Genomic DNA, 22,190 nt, shown 5'->3' on the forward strand with positions numbered 1-22,190 from the left:
TCATTGCACTTTTATTCTATTATCCTTTTAATGGTTTTTCATTTCCTTCAACATAGACAGCCACAGTTTTTCCCAAGGAATGTTTTTACCACAATGGGTGCCATTTCTCCTCTCCATCTGGGGGGTTTGGAGTGTGGGGGGGGGCATTTTTCTTTTCATGAATTCATTTTGAGATGAACTCTGCTAGTATACACAAAAAATTTGGTGCCTTGAAGAGTCTAACTCTTTAAGAATATTCCTTATTTTTCCTCCCAAACATATTGGTATGATGTATTGAAACAGACCTTTATATTCTTACTGCATTAAACTGTAGGTATTGCCTGTTTAAACATATGTTTTGTTTAACAAACTGAATAATTTATATTGACAATTATTTCAGCCTGCTTTAGTTTACTAAATTTAGCCAAAGATCTTGTAATTAGTGGTAAAATTATGTGAAACTTGGAAAATTATTACTATTTATGCTTAATTGCAACATCTCTCATGTCATCTGGTTGCCCAAGTAAGATGTACACCTGTTCCTTAGAAACAAGGGGGTCTACTGATCTGCAGAGAAAAGGGAATATCTTTCACAAGGACAGCTGATACATTTGGAAAAAGCTAGCAAGAACCAGGCACGCCGTTGAGAGCACAAGACCTCTGGTACACAGAGTAAAGCTATGAACACTTTTCATCACAGTACAAAAAACTTCTAGAAACATCATTACAGCAGGCAAACCTCAGTTTCCTTATTCTCAGCTTATGTATTTTATTAAGCCAAATTCTCCTGTTGGTTAATAAATATCCTAATAAGTTCTGGAGAAGTGGTTATCTGCTCCTTCTATGCTTTCAACAAAACCCCACACTCTGAAGTCATAGTTTTACTTAATTAATTAATTTAACATTCATCTCCATGAATATCAACATTAATCTTTTCATGACAGCACAGACATCTTAATACTGTTTTGCTGGTCTTGCACAGAGATCGCCTTGGAACATTCAGAGAAAATGCGTATGTGCTCCATTCACAGATATACATGATATACTTCATCAGGAGGTTCTGTCCACACACAGTACTCCAAAACTTTCAGTGTAAGGAACTTCTGTAAAGTAACACAGGAGCTATTCAAGGCATTTTTCAGGATAAACCTGTCTTAATTAATGCAGCTTGAAGCAGTTCTTTTCCACCCCAGTGAGGTACCATGAACCTCCATCCCAGTTAGCTCCCAGACATGCCAGACAGATGAGATTTCCCTTCAGGTCCACGGGAACCTCAGGCACAGTTGGACAGTGCCATCAGCCTCTAAGGGACTTGTGCAACACAGCCAGATGTTTGTAGGTTTCCACCACACAGGGTTTATAGAGAGCAAGTCCTGCCCATTAGAAGGGCACGTTGCCCAAAATGTACAGCACAACTCACAAAGAATTGTCTCCTTAAACCCCAAGTAGAAACAAGTATGAATTAAATCTGGTATATTGAAGAGGTACAGTGACATACTGGACATAAAAAAAAATAAATAATTAAAGCAAAAGTAGGCAATTAAATCATCTTAAGTGATCACCAGTTTGATCCAATAATGTTTGAATTTTGGATTTAAAAAACATCCACGTGGCTGAAACTAGAAGTAACCATCAAAATAAATCTCTTTTTGCTGCATATATTTGCATGTCTTGTTTGAGGATTTTTTTTTGTCATTGAAATACACAGTTAAGGCACACGCTAGATATCTTCTTCAAAAGTTTTCATAAAAAAACAGCTGGAGGCTGAACAATTGTCCCCAGCATTGTGGTTAAAAAAAAAAAAAAAAAAAAAAAAAGCTAACCAACTCCAAGAAACATGTATCAGAAGGAGAACTAAAATAAAAGAATAAAAGGGAAGCAACAACAACAAAATACAACTAATCAAAAATATCTCCTTTTACCGCTTTTTCTAGCTCACAACTAAATGGCCTCACATTTCATGCGTTCCAGGGGGCTGCTGTGCATGCCTAGCAGAGGGGCATGCTCGGCCCTGCCAACACTTGCTCAGAGCAGTCATGAGGTGAACTGAAGCTTCTGCTGAAAAAGAAAATATATTCTTACCAGGAAATGGTAGAATAATGGTAAAACTTAACCTGTCTGGTTTGAAGTCAACTGTTTGTCTTCTGCGGAGGAATGCTGGGTTTATTAGCAGACATTGGCATTTTGGAAACATTTAGAAGATGAGTTCTTTTACTGGACAATCCTGCAAGACCTGTACCACCTCTTCCCACCTTAGCCTCAAACTACACAGAAAATAACTGAACCCCAATAAATCAAATCTGCAAAGAGCTAATAATTTTTCAAAGACTGGACTCCCACAGGATCAGAATTTTCTATCTGACCACAGAGAAACCTCTTTATTTTCTTTTCACTGTTCTGCAGCTGAGAAAATCATCATCTTGTCATGAATTTACAGATCATTTCGTTCATGCAACAAAAGCAAAAACCCGAGAAGCACGATCTCTTTGTTTGAGCTCAATCATTTATTCTGCTCAATACCAGCCTAGTCTGAAATTAAATATTTTCTTCATCTCCACCTAAATAAAATGTGATCCAACATATTATGCAGTTCTAATCTATTTTGGCCAGCTACATTTTTATGCTGATAAGGAAAAATTAATTTAACCATATATGCACAGGAAAATCATCACATTGTGCATGGAAGATAAAATCACAGAAGGCATTTGGCTTGTGAATGCAGCTTCCAGCAGAATGTTCATTTCCAATTGCATTTTCCCCCCAATAGATTCTTAATTTGCCTTGTTCTATATGGTTTTGAGTTATCATTTTGTATGGCAATAAAAATCAGTGAAGCAGCAAAAGCTTACAGCCCTGTGCCTAGGTTTGATTTATATAATGGATGGCACAATATTGCTGGTCTTCATAATTGAAATTCATTCAGCTCCCGCAGTTTATAATGCACTTTTAAAGTACTTTGTGTATTTATTGATAAACAATCATTTTATTTGCAATAGTACTGGAAAAATAAAGGTGTCACCTTCATTTTCTTATTCTGTATATGCTTTATATTTATGAAACTTAAATTGTAGAGCTGTGTAAAACCTGCTTATTACTATCAGCTTCTGCTTCATAGCCTTAAAGTAGACTCATAGTTCCTTACAAAGCACAAGTGGTTAATAAACGCAGGCTGTGGCAAAAAGTCAGAATTTTAAGTCTTGAAATAGCACTCATCAATAAGTAAAAAAATCTGAGCAATGGTTAAAATTCAACAGCTGACCTGAACATGTCCCAGATAGCTTGGGTTCTCCTGCAGTAAGAAAGCTGCAGCTCCAACCACTTTCCTGAAGTTTAATGTTCCCCTAATCAGGGAAAAAAACAATCCAAATGTCACTTTCTGAGACATCGCCAGTAAGGCCTTTTTAATAAAAACTGTTTAAACAAAACAGTAAAGTTTTCATTAAAATAAATAAATAAATAAAAATAACTGTCTCTTACACAAATTTAATCAGATATCTTAATCCTACTGTCAGAAAAAAAAATCACAGTTTTTTTTTAATTTTTTCCCTTCTTTAGAAATGCTGCATGCTATGTTTATGCCTGTGACGGCATCATTTAAAAAACATATTTTCACCTTTATTTTTCCCTTTTCCTTGTGGCACAATTTAACAAAATCTTATTTTCCATAAAAGCTGCATCAGTTCTGTTGAGGGTCATTAGACTGACAGCTTTGAGGTAAATAATTTTTCATTTACCTCACAAGAAAGCACAGTGTAAAAAGCAGAAAAGCAATAACGTGCCTGTATGCTATCCCTGAATGAACTGCTCCTGCAAATTGGTCAGAGAGTAAATATCATCTCGGGGGCCTTCTCAGTTCATGACATCTCTGTCGGAGTGCTCACAAGGATCAATAGCATTTCCTGTACAATGAGAATTCAATGTGTCCCTTTTTATAAAGGATGCATTTGTCTCCAAAAAACTTATTTCACACCGGCCAAATATAAGTCACTGAAAGGTTATCGCTTTAATTTACTTCCCAATTGGCCTTGTATGTTACAACTCCCATTTTCCAAAATGTAGCATTCTACTGCACCAAAACCTGGATTTACCACGTGAAGGTTTTACTACATGGTTGAAAAGCCAACTGATTTATTGGGTTTTATTCCATGGCTTCAACTGTCACTCTTTTAAGAGCTTCAGATTCCTCAGTCCAGCATCTAGACCTGGCAGTCTCCTGCATGGTTGCCCTCACCTTGGGTTCTGCAATCATAGCTTCCAATGCATTCTGCTTCTCAGAAAAAGTCAAAGACAAATTAGATGGAAATAGTACCGACACGCAATGCAAGGTGAAGGTGGAGAAAATTGTGTCCTTCATTCCTTATTCATGTTTCTTGTTTGGAGCAGAGCTGGTGGTGAGAGGAGGGGAGTATTCCCTCTCCATAGAGATTAACCTTACCTCTCAAAAGCATCAAATGAAGGATTGAAAATGCCTTTAAAGCAGACCGTTTGCAGTGCTAGATGCAGGTTCTCTCTTATACTGTTTCCTGGGGACAAATAATAATAACAATAATAACAATAATAACAATAATAACAATAATAATAAAAATATTTACGATCCCTTCTTCACCAAGAAACCTAGATAATGACTCTACTATCCTAATATTTCTTGCTGGAAATATTCCACCCATGCAAGGCAGGTGCCTGTATGAGTTATTGCAGCTTGGGCTCTCTTCACATCCTCTGTCCAAACCTCCTCTCCTAGCAAGAAGGATTGGATTGATTTATGGTGTTCAAAAGCCATTCCTGACAGATATAGAGTCATTGGTATTGGCACACAGTGCTATTTCAAATGGACCTTACTATTTTTGTTCTTTTAAACATAGCAGGCAATTGGATTTATGGTCTCCTATGAGGTGACTTCAGCTGTTACGCTCACAAGTGTACACAGACTACACTTCTTGCTTATTTACCTTTGATTTCTTGCCATGGAGCAAAAGATTTAGGAGGTATGTGGGGGACTGATTGATGCAGCAGGGCACCACATTACTGTTTTCAGGTGCCAGGTCTCTCTCTCAGCTCCTGATGTTTGTGTGCGTTGCATCCTGCTGATTTTTCGTGTTGTTAGTGGTGCCAGGGCCTCCCCTCCACACTGGCCTTTGGCTGCAGTGATGCTCCAAGGACAGTGAAATCCCCCAAGCATCTGAGAGCTGGATGCCAAGAGGAGAAATTCCCAGGACAAGAAAACCTCAGGAATAAGCTACTCTGAGAGCAGTGCTGCTCCAGCACTGGCAAGCAAATCCCTCAGCCATGGTGTACATACTCAGGGAGCTGCAGGGATAGTGAGGAAACTAAAAATATGTTGGGGAGAAGAATTTGGGGGGCATAGCTGTGGCCTGGTGGTTCTCCTCGCAGTGGCAGAGTGTAACCACCACAAGCAAGAGATACAGGTTTGCCCTACCATTTTAATTTGGCCTATGAGATGTCTGAAACAAGGCTGGGTAAGCCCATCTATTTCCTAGCTAACAAAGTCTGGAAAACAAAAATTCCCCAGTTCACCCAGCTCACTAACAAGGGGTGGAGGGGGGGGGGGCTGGGGAAGAAAAAATAAGTTTTGATTCTCATAAAGAAAACTATCCATTTAGAACATATTTAAAAATAAAAGAAGCTAGAGCTTAAAGTAGTGAATGGTAGTGTCCTTTTTCACATACTGAACTTTAATGTTTCAGTACTACCAATATTTTCCTTTTCCAGATTAAACTAAAAGCTGAATTCCTCAATTACTTTGGTCATCTTTAAGTTACTTGGACTATTCAAACATTCATTTGGATCTTCTTTTGAATCTTTTTCTAACTTTTGATGACAAAAAAAATAGCTTTTCTTTTGCTTCCCAATTGTTGAAATCTACTTGCCTTCTTATCCTTGATTTGATTTTCTCTTTTGAATCCTTACATCTTGTACTTGTCAGCTTCATTGATAAATGTGTTCATGAGCAGCTCTCTGTGATTTTTGGCTCAAGGAAAATAACATGACACAGCATACTTACTGCACGTTAATACTGAGCACAGAATATTATATGTGAAGCAGTGGGGAATATACAACCTGGAAGGGACATATTTTAACATTTAGATCTTGAAAACAGATACCTGAGATCAGGGACTTCTTTCTGGTGCATGTTCTTCTCTATCCCTAGAGAAAATAAATCCTTTTTTATAGTTGTAATTCATATTTATATCAAGTAGATTTATTAGTGTTTACCTTTGTTTCTGCTTCTTAACTACCAAATTTTGTTGCTTATGATACAAAAAAATTCTCAGAAGACTTACTAAATTCTAAAAAAGTACTGCGAGAAATGCAAAATTCTCCTTCCTCACCTCCATAGAACTTCAAGAAACTTTCCTTCCTTGAATCTGTATGAGAATAACATAAAAAGCCTTCTGGAAATTCAAGTATATTGCAGATTGTTGTAATTTATCATGTAGTTCTCAAGATACCCTATGATGTATTTAAAAATTCTGCTTTCAGTAATGTGCCAAATAAAATATTCATTTTTAATTGAAATGAAACATGCCACAAAAAAGACTGGTAAAGCTTCATGGTGAATGTTCTCACACCTTTTCAAAAAGGTTTTAATAAGGAAACAAACTAGTTAAACACAAGAACTATTAAGAATTAAAAACCAGTGCTTTTCTCTCTAGTCATGACCAAGTGCTTGGCTTACAATTTACAGCACTATGTAAAGCAAGAATCTGGCCTTTGTAGCCCATTTCTTTACAAAATAAGAAGAAAGAATTGAATAAATTTGAGCCCTTTACTGGCACCACAACCAAAAGTAAGAAACATCCCCCCTGACATCCATCTAATAAGGCTCACTGACTGCATGTACTATCCACAGATGAAATGGTCACACTCTAGTTGTATCTGATTAAAGATGATGGAAGTCATGAGAAACTAGATTTTTGGATGATTCATCACTTTAGAGACTAACTGTGCAGCAGGTGACTGGGATCACCATTAAACTTGATTGATGCTCAGTGAAACACTGTCTGTACTTTTACAGTTATGTTCCTATGACTTTTGCTTTGCCACAAGAAACTTGTGCTCCAAGGCTGGTGACCTGAATAAAATGATTTGTGGTCTTCTTAAACAAAACTAAATGACTAGACTGAGCAGCCATAGCAGTAAATGGTTATATGAAATCAAATTTCAGGTACACATGCTAGAAATACTTGTCTGTCTTTCAGATTATCAAAGAAAGTCTTGAACTGGTTAACAGGTGAGCTGGGAAAACACTGTGACTGTGAAGCTTCACAGGTTGCATTCAGTCCCTTTCTGGGTTTGCATCACTAAACATGTGAAAAGATGCATGAGCCATGATGCATGTCCAGATATGATGTGAGACTAGGGAACAATGAAAATAGCAAGCTGAGTACCACATAAAATTAAAAAAAAAATAAAAAATAAAAAATCATATGACAACCACATGCTTGATTAACTGCTGACTAAATACAAGGAAAATAGGAGGAAAAACAGAATTTTTAAATGCTTCATTTGTGATTCTACAAAGGGACATTCTAATTCTCTCATCTCAGTGCTATGTATCTGGGCGCTGAAGATGACCCAGTGAGTATCCTATCACAGCCTCTTTTGACTGAGCCACAACATCTCTTGAATTCTGAATGCAAAAATGAGACACATCCACAATAAGAACTGTTTGCAATGAATAATTCAGCAAGCTACAGTCATGAAACCCACAACAAGCACTGCAAGGAAGATGAAGTATTTTTGCTGCCCATCATTATGTATGTTCATGCCACAGGGATTTTTCAATTATTGAACAGTGTAGAGTTGCCTTTGTTTGCAGAAAATGTCAATTTGAATTGTGTGGCTTCTACACATTCATTTATGTTTGCCAAAGGCTGCTTTAACCTTAGTTTGGCTTTTTATTCCTCTGCCACATGAAGTTGCAGATCAAAAATACTGAATGATTACTAACATTTGAAGAAGCATCTTAAGTTTGGATACTTTAGCTGTCAAGACAGTTCCAATAATTTCTTCCGCTGTCTTTGTACCAGAAAAAGCTCTATTAAATTTATTTTTATTCACTAACTCAAACACTGTAAACAAATACTAATGATACAGAAGTATGTTATAAGTGTCATAAGTAAAAAGAAAATGAAAGGCGAAGTAGCTCATGTTAAGTTTACAAACCAATATCCTGGAAAATATTGCTGCTTTTACTTAGTACCTATTGAAATTCAACCCACAGTTTAAGAAGGAACTGTCTGCACAATTTACAGAGGCAGTACTTTGAGCAGGCAAGAACGCTTTGTGTGTGGATATGCTGAGCTTCAGTTTGGTGATGTAAATGGCTAATTTTAGCTAGTGATGACAGAAATTATGGAATTTCTTTCGTGTAAGCTCAGAGGCAAGAATCTACCACGTCCTGGGGCAGCAGCAAGTATAGAAATACACCTTGTAAGTTACTGCTACATGTGGTAAGAGTTATAGCATTTTATTAATTTGTGAGATATGATGAAGAAGATCAAGTTTGTTCTATAATTATAATTGTGGAGTAGTTGGTTATCGGGGCTGTACCTGCATGTGTATCCAGTGCACTCATGCCCTTAATTCCTTGGCTGCCAACATTTTAGCATATCCCTGTTTAGTTTCTATAGAAGAAGCAATGGACTGATACCAAAAAGATTGGATTGAAGGCATGGTGTTGACTGAATACCTATCTACTATCACAAACACTTGAATAATTTTGCAGGAGCTACTCAGGAGGGAATTTTGGACGATGTTAGAAATTCCTCCAGATATGTCGAGGCTGTGGATGGGGCAATCTGTATGCTTTTATATGTGGAAGAGCATTCTAGGTGTGGGATCTGTTTGTCTCAGTGTCAGTGACTTCCCAGGTGGTTCCTATGCAGAATTGTCCAAATTCTGCACAGCTGGCACACCTAGAAATAGTAGAAATCATTTCTGCAGATGCAGAAATGGCTGCTGTCTTTGTATGCAGTTTAAAATAATTGATGGCAATGGATCAGGCATATGCCTGAATTGTAGGAAGAATTCAGGAAGAAGTGAAGGAATAATTCAGCAGAAGAGCAGTCTGGGGATTCTCACCTGAAACAATGCTGATACAAAGGCCCTTACAATGGAGAGATCCGTTACCACCCAGGTGGGTTCACGAGATCTGAGTCCCCACACACCCACTACATGTACACAAGGGTTCCAACAAGATGGGGTGGTGGTGGTGTCTGTTCTTTTCATTATTTTTTTTAAACAAACAATCTTTCCATATCTACAACTGAATACAACAGGATCATATATACTGTGCTCATCTGGATGGGCCCCTCGCTACAAGAAGGACATCGAGGTGCTTGAGCGGGTCCAGAGAAGGGCAACGAAGCTGGTGAGGGGCCTGGAGAACAAGTCCTACGAGGAGCAGCTGAAGAAACTGGGCTTGTTCAGCCTGGAGAAGAGGAGGCTCAGGGGCGACCTTATCGCTCTCTACAGATACCTTAAAGGAGGCTGTAGCGAGGTGGGGGTTGGCCTGTTCTCCCACGTGCCTGGTGACAGGACGAGGGGGAATGGGCTTAAGTTGCGCCAGGGGAGTTTTAGGTTAGATGTTAGGAAGAACTTCGTTACTGAAAGGGTTGTGAGGCACTGGAACAGGCTGCCCAGGGAAGTGGTGGAGTCACCATCCCTGGAAGTCTTCAAAAGACGTTTAGATGTAGAGCTTAGGTATATGGTTTAGTGGGGACTGTTAGTGTTAGGTCAGAGGTTGGACTCGATGATCTTGAGGTCTCTTCCAACCTAGAAAAATTCTGTGATTCTGTGTGATTCTGTGATTCTTTGCTGGCTCAGATAAAGACTATGTATGGTTATGAGACTGATGTTGAAAAGAGTCAGACATTTTTTATGTTTTATGAGTCAGACAAGTTGAACTAATTGTGAAAGCAGCACCACAGCTTTATAATAAAACAATTGAGAAATGTGAAGTAACAGGTTTGTTGAACCAGAATTTCACAGAAGGGTACTGTATTTCATATCCTCTCTATCTTCGATATCTACATGTGATAAATCACATTCAGGATCAATCCACCATCAACAAGGTAATGACAAAATCACAAATGGAAATTTTCCTGGAATGCCACCCTTTCCTATAAACTTATAAATAATATCTTTATCACTTAACATCCATATCTCTGACATTGAACCAGCTGCTAAATGTTAGGCATCAGATCTTCATAATCAACTTCTTGTCTATACACCCACACAATAACTCCTTTCAAAGACAGTCCATACTTTCCTAATTCTTTAAAAACTGAGACAGAACAAAATGATACCAGATAGCAGAATACTGTTACCTTTTTTAACCCTAAAATGAACTTCAAGATTCCTAAAATGACTTTGTTCCCATGGAGACGAAGCTAATAATTACCAGTGTTACATCTCTTGGTGAGAGCTGGCTTATTGATTATGATGAAGTTTAACTGAGCAAGATAAAATTGAAAACAAAAATGAACAAAGTTATTTGGTGATTATTGTTAATGAAATTGAAAAATTTCATCTGAAAAAGGATTTCTCAAATACAGAATTATTTGTATACGTGCCCATCCATTTACTCTTTTAATTTTTTTAAATTTATTTGATGCTTTCTGAGTATTCCCCACTATTAAATACTTGGCAGAAAGCCAGTGAAGTAAAATTCAGAAGAAATGAATAGGTATTCTTACATCTAAGGATTTCCAAAGGCTTTCAAAGATTCAACAAATTATCTCACTACAGCAAAAGATGCAACGCACTTGCCCATTAACTACCACCTACCTTTTCTATTTCTGTGTGCAATCATTGTATTTTTAACTCAGTCCCTAACATACTTGTCTGATGACCCTACAGCACTGAATATCTGTGGTGGGCATTAAGGGGAACCAAATCTAATGCACTTCAGTGCTGAATGCATTTCCCAGATACAAATGTGTGTAAGCTTACGAAACAATGTGTTCTTTTGATTCCATTTCTTTTTTTTTTTTTTTTTTTTCTTTAATTGTTGCCAGGATCTCTGTCCTTTCTCTCAGAACTATGCCTTCTTTCTTTCAAGATTTTCTTAGAAGAGAGGTACTCCTTCAACAGAGGGGCCCTATGGCTATCACCTTTACCACGTTCCTTCCAAAACACCTGAACACCCAGCCTGTCAGCTGAGTAAACAGCCATCAGCACAGGCTTTCCTGAAGGGCGGAGCATGATCTCAAAGTGTCAGCCCAGGGAAAACTAACCCAAAAATCAGGCAAAGAACCCCAATAATATAACAGCTTGGAGTTACTGCTGGGCATCTCACACAGCTCCCCCCTTCCCTTTTGCTGCATTATACCCTGTTTTGGGGTCAGACACCAGCCTTGCTGTAGCTGTCCTTGTGCACTGCTCCGATCCTTTCAGTGTACAAGTGCCTCCCAGCAATTCTTGCCATCAATAGTAATCTACAGCAGGCTTAAAAACAATTATTTTATTATTTGACACAACAATCACTCATTGGCCTCATTTCTCCTCTGAGAAATGCATCTGAATGCACGCCGCATCTGAAACTGTAGCACCAATGCACAGGGAAGAATTAACACTGGTGTTACCCACCACCAGTAGTGTTAATTTAACTTGTGGAGTCCTTTTCAGACTCCATTTCCAGCTATCTGCTCATCAGTCCATTTTTCAAAGGTAGAACAGAACCAGTGCAAAGGGATTAGGGAAGAAAGTCATGATGAATGTGAGGTCGCGAGCAATCGGTGTGTCCTGCTGCTGACCTTTCTGATAATGTGCCACTTGAGAACGCAGAAATATTTTATGACATCCCCTTTACCTAAGCCCATGTTTCCACTTGTGATTTGCATAAAACAGATTGACGGTTACACATCTGACCTCTCTGCAGACATTACAACAGTACACCTGAAAAATAAGGTAATGAACAAATAGCAAGCTCCAGTTCAGCTGCAAATCACCACCTTATACTCCATGCTTCAGAAAAGAGTTTATCTTGCCACAATCAAGCCAGGGCAGCTAGTCTTCTTGAAAAATTTTGTTTTTCTATGTAGATTAAAAACACAGATACTTTTTACATTTGAAAAGAACACACAACAAAATACTAGTCTGGAAACTATTGACTGTCTTTAGTAGAACTGGGTATTAATAATAATGTGAGCATCATTTCTGGGCTGGTATGAACAGAACACTCTGTGAGACAGGTAGAAAATAAAGAACATGTGAACTCAACAATTCAGGCAATAAGCAGAAGTTTTAGGAGAGATATTTTGTCTATCCCTACAATTCACCCAACCTCCTTTTCAGCTGTGAAATGGGCATTCATCTGCAAATAGGTGCAGATGGGAGTGATGGGGTGTACTACTAACAGGAACCACTGGAGGACTTCAGGCTGGTAACTTGGAGGGACTTTGAGAAGGTGAACTGGCATGACTTGGGCTTACTTTTCACCACAGTTATTCATTTAGGAATGCATGCAACAGCAGTAGCACTGCTTTTCTGTTAGTGGTTGTCTTCTGTGAATGTCTTTTCATAAAAATACTTTATGGCTCTACCATTCAACATCACTTACACTTCTCTGGTTGCTACCCGAACCTTAACAGGTGCAGAGCCTTAAGGACATTATGGCTCACCTAAGATAGCATCTTTCCTATGGAGGACCATTAGAAAGCTCATGAATTATGCTGGGTGCTTCTCATGTCCTTGTGATACATTCCTCATTATTGCAATCTGAAATGTCATTTCCATGCCAATGACTCTCAGATCTGTCTCAGTGATGGAAAGCCCATAAGCTCCTCTAAGTTTCACAGTTGCCTGTAGAACAAATAAATCCTGAAACAGCCCAGGCTTTTGTTACCATATGTGTCTGGAAAGGCTTAAATTGGGTGTCGTCTACTCTCAGCCTCAGTCCATGACCACACTGTCTACATATTTTGATACTTCAAAAGAGCTACTTGAAGCTTGGGCAAAGATCATGTCTTCAAGGAAAATGCTCATTCTGAACTGATTTTCAATTAGCTTTTTAATTAGGTAGACCATGGTAAAGATGAAGCCATCCTTAGGATACTGTATTATTTATTTATTTATTTATTTATTTATTTATTTATTTATTTATTTATTTATTTATTTATTTCTACTGGGTTGGTTAGCAGCTTCCATAAAATCAAGTCACACCCTCTTCCTTTGGACATGATCAAAGCAACACTCATTGTATAAAACAGCTCCATATAAAATTATCCCTCTTCTTTCACCAACCTCTTCACAGTATGGCTGCCAAAGAGCATTAGCATGAAAGATAGTTCAACTGGTATCATAGAAACATTACATGCTATAGATATGAGACTGCTAAAGGAAAAAAGATTAATTTCAAGGTTATGTTGGTGATGTGTAAAAGCTTTTTAAGGACAGAGCTCTGCTTTATGTAACAGAAAGGACAGGATAAGTACAGGCTTCTCTACAGGACTGAAGGCACATGCTGAACTTCAAGGAAGTACCACTTTCTACTAGGAAATTTATGTCTAGCAAGGATGTGCCTGCATACGGTGCAATGACTGCTGGAAAAGTATATTTAGTCTTATAAAACAAACAAACAAACAAACAAAAAAAACCCCACAACAACAAAAAAACAAGGAATTAGATTAAATGTTGTGGTCAGATTTCTACTGATTTCTCAGGCCAGAACTCTAGTGTTGTGAAATAGGATTTACATTACAGAGAAATAAACTATTACAAGTCCTGGCCAACAAGACCAAAAAAGCTTGGAACCATACAATAAATAAATAAAATAAAGACATTTATTTCGCATAACTTATTATTAAGTATTATAATGGAGAGGCTTGCCTTTTTCATCTAAGACACTAAGTGAGAATAGGAGAATCCTTCCTATTGTGTTTGCTTTGAATTACACATCCATTTTGAGTCATAGGTCAGGAATGTAAAGAGCTCAGATTGCTTCTAATGATGCCACAAGCATTTTACAATGAGGCAGCAAAAATCTTGTTTATTAGCAATTGTGGCTTTAATCTACGGAAAACATAATGGAATAACATGTTTTACAAAGATGAGGATAATTATGGCAGAAAAATAAGCAAGCAGATCAGCAGCTTCTCAGCTGTACCTGTGGAAGGTACTGACTGTATCAGGCCTACAGAAGTTAGGTTTTAGAGCTTATTTCATTTTAATATTGTTTTCCAACACCATTACTTTTTAACAAATTGCCATGCTTAAGCAAGTTGTTTTGACATGCTTTTAGGAGGTTTTGCATCAGCTGCAAGGACAGCTTTATAAGAAGTGTGATATTAATTTTCCTCAGTCTCAGCACACTTGAAGAACCAAAAAAGGGAAAAGGAGTGAGTTATTAGCATCACTACTCTTCCTATAACTTCCTGTAAGGTGAAACCCTTTTAGGGTCACGGTGCCCATACAATGCATCTTAACATCAGGGTTGAGAGCAACATGACCCAAAGAAACAGACAGAGATAGTCAGACATTCCAAAAATTAGAATTCAAGTTTCAGCTTTCAGACAAAACAAAACAAGTGCATTCAGGCCCAGTTACTATGAAAGCTTAGACCTTCTTTGACGGTTCAGGGACCTATGACAACCTCAGCGAAAGTACTGAGCAGAGGCGTCCACTGACCAGAAAACAAACTTGCTCTGTTAGTAGAGACTTTGTGCCCTGGATCCTGCAGAGAAACAATAAAAAGCAGTTTTTACCTGTAATAAGCCTCTTTCAGGAGTAGGCAAAATCATCAGGCCCTGGATATACTTCAACAGACCAGCTCATAAGTAAATGTTTGTCTTCTACTCAGCACAGAAACCGAAGGAAACATCACAAAAGACGGAGGGGAAAAAAAAAAAGAGGGAAGAGAGGGAGAGAAAAAAAACTTAAAACATTCTCAAAAACTTGAGCCAGGTTCATTGAGTCAGGCCAGAATTCGTAACTCATGTGTAGATTCCCTACATACGTAACAATGTTGTGAACCTACTAGTGTAACCTTGCACCCTGATTTTCTGGCTAAGATTGATCTCCTCCATCACCTACTACTGTCCATAACTGTGATAGAACAGTGCTCTGGGTCCAGCTGGGGCACTGTGCCTGTGCACTTCCATGACCTCACTTGTAAAAAAAAAAAAAAAAAAAAAAACACTTCAAAGGAAAGACAGTGTTTTCCTCTTTAGCATGTACTGCTATTTATGCCTCTAAGCAGCAGCTGCTGCGGGCAGGTAAAAAGTAGTTTTTAGCCTCACAATGTCACATATCTGAACTAAATTATTTCATTGCTATGATCTTCAGAGAGCAAAGAGCATTCTATAGCAGAAGGATGTAGTTGTTTGTGTGACTCTAATAGTGATTAGTTCAGGCTAAGCCAAAAGCCAGAGAGCATTCTTTATTACCATTTTTTGACACCATCTCCAAAGATGTTTGCTATCTTTAAAAATACACATAATCTGTGAATACATTTTGGTTGACAAAAGGAAAAGTAAAAGCCCTGCATCTTTCTGTGCTAGGGTTAAGCAATACTACATTCAAGGGTTTTGTTTATTTTCTAAAATGTTATTATATCTCTTCTTCAATTCAGCTCTCCCTGTGGAACCTACAGCACGAACAGACCTTTACAACTTAACTCTAGTCCCAGCAGTTTAAACAGATTTTTAAAAGAGAGAACACCATCTGATATGTTTAGAAGCCTTTTTTTTTTTTTTTTTTTTTTTTCCAGCCTCTGTTACAACTTGAGGTCAGTTTGAGGATGGCCAGAAAAAGCCAGAAAGACAGTGCATCCCAAAGGGAATGAATTCAAGCAGCACACACTAATCCTCCACTTCCTTAAAGGGTTCAAATCCACCACCTGGGAGCACCAATTCCAGGCACTGCCAAGCACCCAAGGCTCTGCTGTGACATCGGGGCTTTAATGGTGATTTCTTCTGCTCCCAGGGAGATGGGCATGGAGGTTAACCAGCATCCTCACCATCATCCTTGCACAACAACATGGGATGTGGAGTGCCTGAGATACTGGGACAGGTGCATCTTTTGTTTCAGAAAGTCTTGTTATATCCACCTGGCCACAATCAAAGCCAAGAAAAGTCTCCTTGCATTTCATGTCATCAGAATGGAGGATTGGGCGTATATTTTTGGTTGTTGTTGGTTGGTTGTTTTTTCTTGTTTTTGATTTTTGTTGTGTTTTGCTTTAAATCCAGCACATCTTGCATGAAAAAGGTAAAAGATATTATTTGACACTATCCACGGTGTCTAAGGGAGAATGAATTTCATAAAGAGAAAACTGTGGCATTTTAACAAAATCTTGCCAGCAACAGTTGCACAATATGAAATGATGATGATGCTTTAAGCCTCTTAAGGTCTTCATTTTACAATGTATAGCACATCAGAAGTCCACTGTTGGCAGTTAACGAGCGGGGTTGCTTATGCTGAGGTCCGGTGGAAGAAAACAAAAAACAGTAGCTTTAGAACCGTTACTTTTATCTGGGGAGAAATGTACTGTCAAAGGCTGCTTCTGACAAAAGCTGTTATTTCTGTCAAAGCAGAGACTATATGGTTACATAGGCATTTAGACGAGGATCAGTTTGTTTATTTATTTATTTATTTATTGGAGCTTTGTTCTGTGTTCATGTTCTTGGAACTGAAATCTTTCTACTTTTCTCAGAAAAACAAAATTAATTGTACTTAAGCTAATTATAGATTCAAATATGAAAAAGCAAGCTGTAGTACTGGGGAGTCTCCAGTGAGCTCCTTCAGCTCCTGTTTTTCTGAAGCTGGCAGTGCCCCACCAGATATGTGGCATGAATACACAAAGTGTGCCTTATCCACTGCACGAAGTGAATGACACTGTGCACAGTCTGCACAGCATGCTGTGTTGTTCTGTCACTGTATTCATAGCATGAAAAGAGAAAGCAAGACACTGAATAAAGGTATCGGCTGTGCCACTTCCACAGAACAGACCTCCCAGTATGTGTCACCATTTATCTCTAGAACAAAAACAAAATCAGACTACAAGAAGCTCAACCTCATTCATATTCCTGAAGCTTTTGTCAGTTACATGATGAAAGACCCTATATGCAAAAAAATTCTGCTTACTTACATATGCTGCCGGCAGAAGAGAGGTTGTCCTGGGGGCCACTGTCACCATCTTTGGTCCATTCATGAAAAACAAACTTACAACCACCCCTCCCTGGCCTCTGCTGCGGGGGCAAGGCAGGGATCCAAAACCACATCACCAGGTTCTCTCCCTCTCCCCACACACTTGTACCTGCTGTTTGCCACCAGCTTGATCGAGGATGACCAACAGGGCTGCATCTGTAAAGGATGTGCTGCTGGCAGAGAAAGGAAAGCAGGGAACAGAGTTGCATCTCAAAAGAATTGCCTCAGGAGGGACCAAAAGACTTTACTCCGCAACAAGAAAGAAGCTCACAGGTCAAGAACCAGGATCAATAAATAAAATCTCTCCCACCTGAATGCTGCCACCTAACCAGTGGCTACCTGTACTACTCGCTAGGAAGGGCTGGGAATTCCCCTCACACCAAGACATTTCCATTCACACTAAAGCAACCTGGGCTGCAGGGGCAACAAGAACAGGCAGCACAGGAACAAAGAACAGAACAGACCTCACACACACAGGTTTTCTTGATTCTCGTGCCCATTTAGCTGCTGAACACAGGCTGGCAGCTTGGGTAAGGCACAAGAGCTTCACGTGACGCAAACAAGGAGATCACTCTACCTTAAGAATCACCACAGTTGCAGAGATCGGGCATTTGTGCAAAACATGATGCACAAATTCAATTTATTTCCTAATCAGAATGAGTACTTCCCGCCCTTTGTCCCGTACTGGAGGGGGCCCTCTCTACTGGTAATAGTAGCCTTCATATGCATTGTCCTGCATACAGTTCCTCCATTTCATTACATGAAAGCAAACCTGTCTTTTCAGTCCTAGTGCCCTGACCCCCTCCCAAACTCCAAGAACTTCCCTGGTTACGCTGTCTGTCATTCAGAGTTTCTACACTGCTTTGTGCCACAGCTGATATTTAGAAAAGAAAGCCGTCCTCTTCTTTTGTCAGCTTACGGTGTATTTCATCTCCCACTATCTCATAAAGTGACAGTTTGATTATAATGTAATTACCTTTTTTTAGTGAACCTAGTGAATAATTTTATTTCCAGATGGGTTTATGCTCCTTATATTTAAGCTCATTATGAACAAGAAAGCTGCACTGGGAAAATACAAAGCAAGGTTGTCTTTTTTCTCGCCCCCCCCCTCCCCTCCCCTTTTTAAGGTGAACATTATGTAGGGTTTATAAAGTGAGGGAAAAGATGCCAACACCACACAGTAGAAAAGGTGACTTAAACACGAGAGCACAAAAGAGCTTGAGAGCCCTTTAAGACATTTATATGGAAATTGAGAAAATAAATGTTTAATTTTCATTGCGTGGAATTTGGTAAAAGCTAACAGGCTGAATAGCTTCAATACCCAAGAATCAAGAGCCTGAGAAGCAAGGATGAGAGTGGCTGCAGACGACTACAGCAGGGACAGTGCCAGCTCACAAATTGATGAAATGAAAGTCTTTTTTATTCAGTAAAATCTCCAAGCCTCCTGTGGCTGGGTACTCGCCAAGGAGCTCGTTTGCAAGTCAAGTATTATTTGTTGATGCTAAGAAGCACAAGCTGATACATTTTGCCAAAACATGTGTCAAGAAAATCCATGTAAATCAACAGTGCTTTGCAGCAGAAACAGTGGTTCCTCTCTGAAAACTGTCTTAGTAAAATGGCACCCTGGGGTTTCCTGTTTATTGCATCCCAGTGACTTCCAAATCAAACACGATCAGCTCAGACGCAAGTGATAATGATTTTTTTTTAACTGCTGCTTCTATGAAAATAGAAATAAAGTTGCACAGCCAAGATGTTCTTTCTGGCTCACACATCAGCGGTATAGATCCTGCAACTGGTATTTAGTCAATAATCCTATTTATGACTGGAAATCCAGTTTTCTTTCTATCATCCAGTTTGTAGTTGATTGGCTTGAAAGGGAAAAAAGGGAAGAAAGAACATCCTGAAGCAGAAAAAAAAAATCCTGAAGCAAACAAATTAACTTACCACAAAAGCGAAAATTGGATCCTCATTGGAGTCCATTTCTTTAGCAATGCTTTTACCTCTGGTTGAGCATGTGCTAACAAAATTCTGCTGTCTAAAGTAGAGGTGCAGGACCATGTACCATATCAACTACATCTGTCTGTGTTTTCTGAAGTGGGAAATTACTTAAATAACCAATTGAAGCAAATATATCCACTTCTCATTGCATTTCACCATTTGTAACCCTACAGACGTGGCTGGATAATGATGACATTTCGAATCTGTGACTCATAAGAGGTACATGTATATGACTTACTGGCACTGCCAGCCAGGCTGTGACCTGGCATCAAGCTTCCTCCTCCCGAAAACTCCCACACACTGCTCCTTGCAACACATCAATTCTCGTCATCTTTGACCAGCGGTTGCTTGAAAATACACATCCTGAAAATAAACAGGACTTTGGTTTATAAATATATGCATATTTTTCTATTTTCAAACAGTTCTGGGCTCATTTTCCCATATTCCCAAGATTTAGGCCACTGATAAGTAACCTAATCTGCTGTAATGAGAATATTGCTCATTTTCTGTGTGCTATCTAGCCAGCAGCTCTCCTGGGACACTTTAAACTAGCATTTAAAATGTTGATATTCCACGCACGTATTCTACCTTATTCTACTGCCTTGCCACAGACCTCAGTACACCAACCTAATTGTTCATTTGTCTGGGCCTGTCAGTTTTTCTATTTCCACACTCCCACCTTGGTACCAGCGTTCTGTTAGGTGGTGGGAAAACCCAAAGATTGCCACATACCACAACATCATTTATTTACTCTATCAAACAGGAATTATTGATTGATTGAGCTTGTTCAGTAGCAAACCTGCAACATAATTTTATCAAGAAGTAGCTTAGTTCTACTTAAGAACTGGAACCTGGAAATTCATATAAAAGATGTGAAATATCATTGCTGTTACCTTTTCAAGTGAAAAAAAAAAATCAACATTACAGCAACAAAAACTAGACACCTACAGCAAAGAAAAGGGGAAATCATGTGAGAGAAAACTCAAAGATAAAAGAGCTAATATTAAAGCTTAGCAGTCCCTGGGGGTATTGTGATGGCTTCTGAATGGATGAAGCATTTCTAGTAATTATGATGAATCGAACAAATACTGTCAACCTCAGGCTCACCGCAAGACTATCTTGAAAAAAGGACAACTAATTATATATATGTATATATAACTGAAACCAAGTTATTGTTTCACTTAAATGACTAGGATCTGCCTACCAGAAAAGCTTTTTTATGAGAATTGCAACCTTTAAAAAAGTACTCCCAAGCTGATTTATTTATTTTTTTTTAAATACAGACAAACTATTTGCAATGTATTTGAACTTGTCAATCAACTCAGATGAACCGTTTTTGTAAATGTGCTACAGAGCATTCAAAAACCAATATTACTATTGGAACAACCTTCTTTAAAAGACAAGAGTTCAAAGACTCATCATTCTTGGACAGGTTCAAATTTCCCTTTAAGGTCAAGAGCAAGATTTAAAACATTGTCCCTGCAGAGGCCTCCAGACCATCTTTGTTTCTCTTTTTCCATGTGTTTTAGCAGTTAATTGATGAAGCATCAGACTTTTTCCTGATGCTTCCAGTAGAGGTGACTGAAGAGCAAAGGGATGAAAGAGGCTATGTCTGTAGAGGTCCCAAATCCATGAAACAAAGATTTATCAGAGTAAAGCCACAGATGGGACCAGAGAAAGAAATGATAAACTTGGGACCCTCCTCCTTATCCAACACCACAGAACAGTTCTTGATTTTAACTTGTCCACCTCTCTGCCCACCTTCCAGAAACCATGGGTCATAGCTGAAGGTGTCTTCTTAATGTTCTTATCTACTACTACTTACTACTACTTATCTACTACCACTTATCTACTACTACTTACTACTTATCTACTGGGCGATGAGACGCTGGAGAGCAGCCTAGAAGAGAGGGATCTGGGGGTCGTGGTAGACAACAAGTTGAATATGAGCCAGCAGTGTGCCCTGCCAGCCAGGAGGGCCAACCGTGTCCTGGGGTGCATCAAGCACGGCATCGCTAGTAGGTCGAGGGAGGTGATTGTCCCGCTCTACTCTGCGCTGGTGCGGCCTCACCTCGAGTACTGTGTGCAGTTCTGGGCACCACAGTATAAAAAGGACATGAAACTGTTGGAGAGTGTCCAGAGGAGGGCTACGAAGATGGTGAAAGGCCTGGAGGGGAAGACGTACGAGGAACGGCTGAGGGCACTGGGCCTGTTCAGCCTGGAGAAGAGGAGGCTGAGGGGAGACCTCATCGCAGTCTACAACTTCCTCGTAAGGGGGTGTCGAGAGGCAGGAGACCTTTTCTCCATTAACACCAGCGACAGGACCCACGGGAACGGGGTTAAGCTGAGGCAGGGGAAGTTTAGGCTTGACATCAGGAGGGGGTTCTTCACAGAGAGGGTGGTTGCACACTGGAACAGGCTCCCCAGGGAAGTGGTCACTGCACCGAGCCTGACTGAATTTAAGAAGAGATTGGACTGTGCACTTAGTCACATGGTCTGAACTTTTGGGTAGACCTGTGCGGTGTCAAGAGTTGGACTTGATGATCCTTAAGGGTCCCTTCCAACTCAGGATATTCTATGATTTGGAGTAGTCAGCACGGATTCACCATGGGAAAGTCGTGCTCGACCAACCTCGTTGCCTTCTATTCTACTTTGTTTGGCTTTGTTTCTGTCTGAAAAAAAAGACCAAATTAAGGATTATAAATTATGACAAAAAAGGAAATTTGAAAGCAACATTTACCAAAAATCCCACTTCAGAAACACAGAGGATACATCTTGAAAGGCCCCAGCACCAGTCCTTCAGCATATAATTCCAAGTAGTCTTTAACTTCTTCTTGTCAGTGTCATGTATTCAGAAATGGCATAGGAGTGGTTAACTTTGTAGTTGTTTTTCCTTCAGTCAAGGAAGTAGTACAGAGGTCAAAGCTTTATATGACTGAGAAGCTATCAAGCTGGTGACAGCATTAAAAAATAAAAGTGTCTGTTAAAAACTGAGTCCATCAAAAGAGAAAAAATCGTGTCAAGAGTCATATTAAATGACTCTA

General features: G+C 39.2%; 2 long non-coding RNA genes across 3 annotated transcripts in view; both read right to left on the reverse strand.

Annotated features, from left to right (window-relative positions):
* Positions 1-15,079: 15,079 nt before the first annotated feature.
* On the reverse strand, positions 15,080-20,962 carry LOC137862015 (uncharacterized). 2 transcript variants are annotated; one of them, XR_011100008.1, is made up of 4 exons: positions 20,908-20,962; positions 19,385-19,509; positions 17,090-17,318; positions 15,080-16,418 (listed from the first exon to the last, which is right to left on the reverse strand). It is a non-coding gene; the product is annotated as an uncharacterized lncRNA (long non-coding RNA). The 2 variants fall into 2 exon arrangements; XR_011100007.1 differs by having other exon boundaries at positions 17,090-17,321.
* An 824-nt stretch (positions 20,963-21,786) lies between these two features.
* Positions 21,787-22,190, reverse strand: part of LOC137861987 (uncharacterized) — a 47,716-nt gene continuing 47,312 nt past the window's right edge. Inside the window, exon 5 of the long non-coding RNA XR_011099989.1 lies at positions 21,787-21,818. This is a non-coding gene — a long non-coding RNA (uncharacterized lncRNA). The remainder of the gene's footprint in view (positions 21,819-22,190) is intronic.

The sequence above is a fragment of the Anas acuta genome, chromosome 1 (genome assembly GCF_963932015.1).
Source record: "Anas acuta chromosome 1, bAnaAcu1.1, whole genome shotgun sequence".
In the NCBI taxonomy this organism is placed as follows: Eukaryota; Metazoa; Chordata; class Aves; order Anseriformes; family Anatidae; genus Anas; species Anas acuta.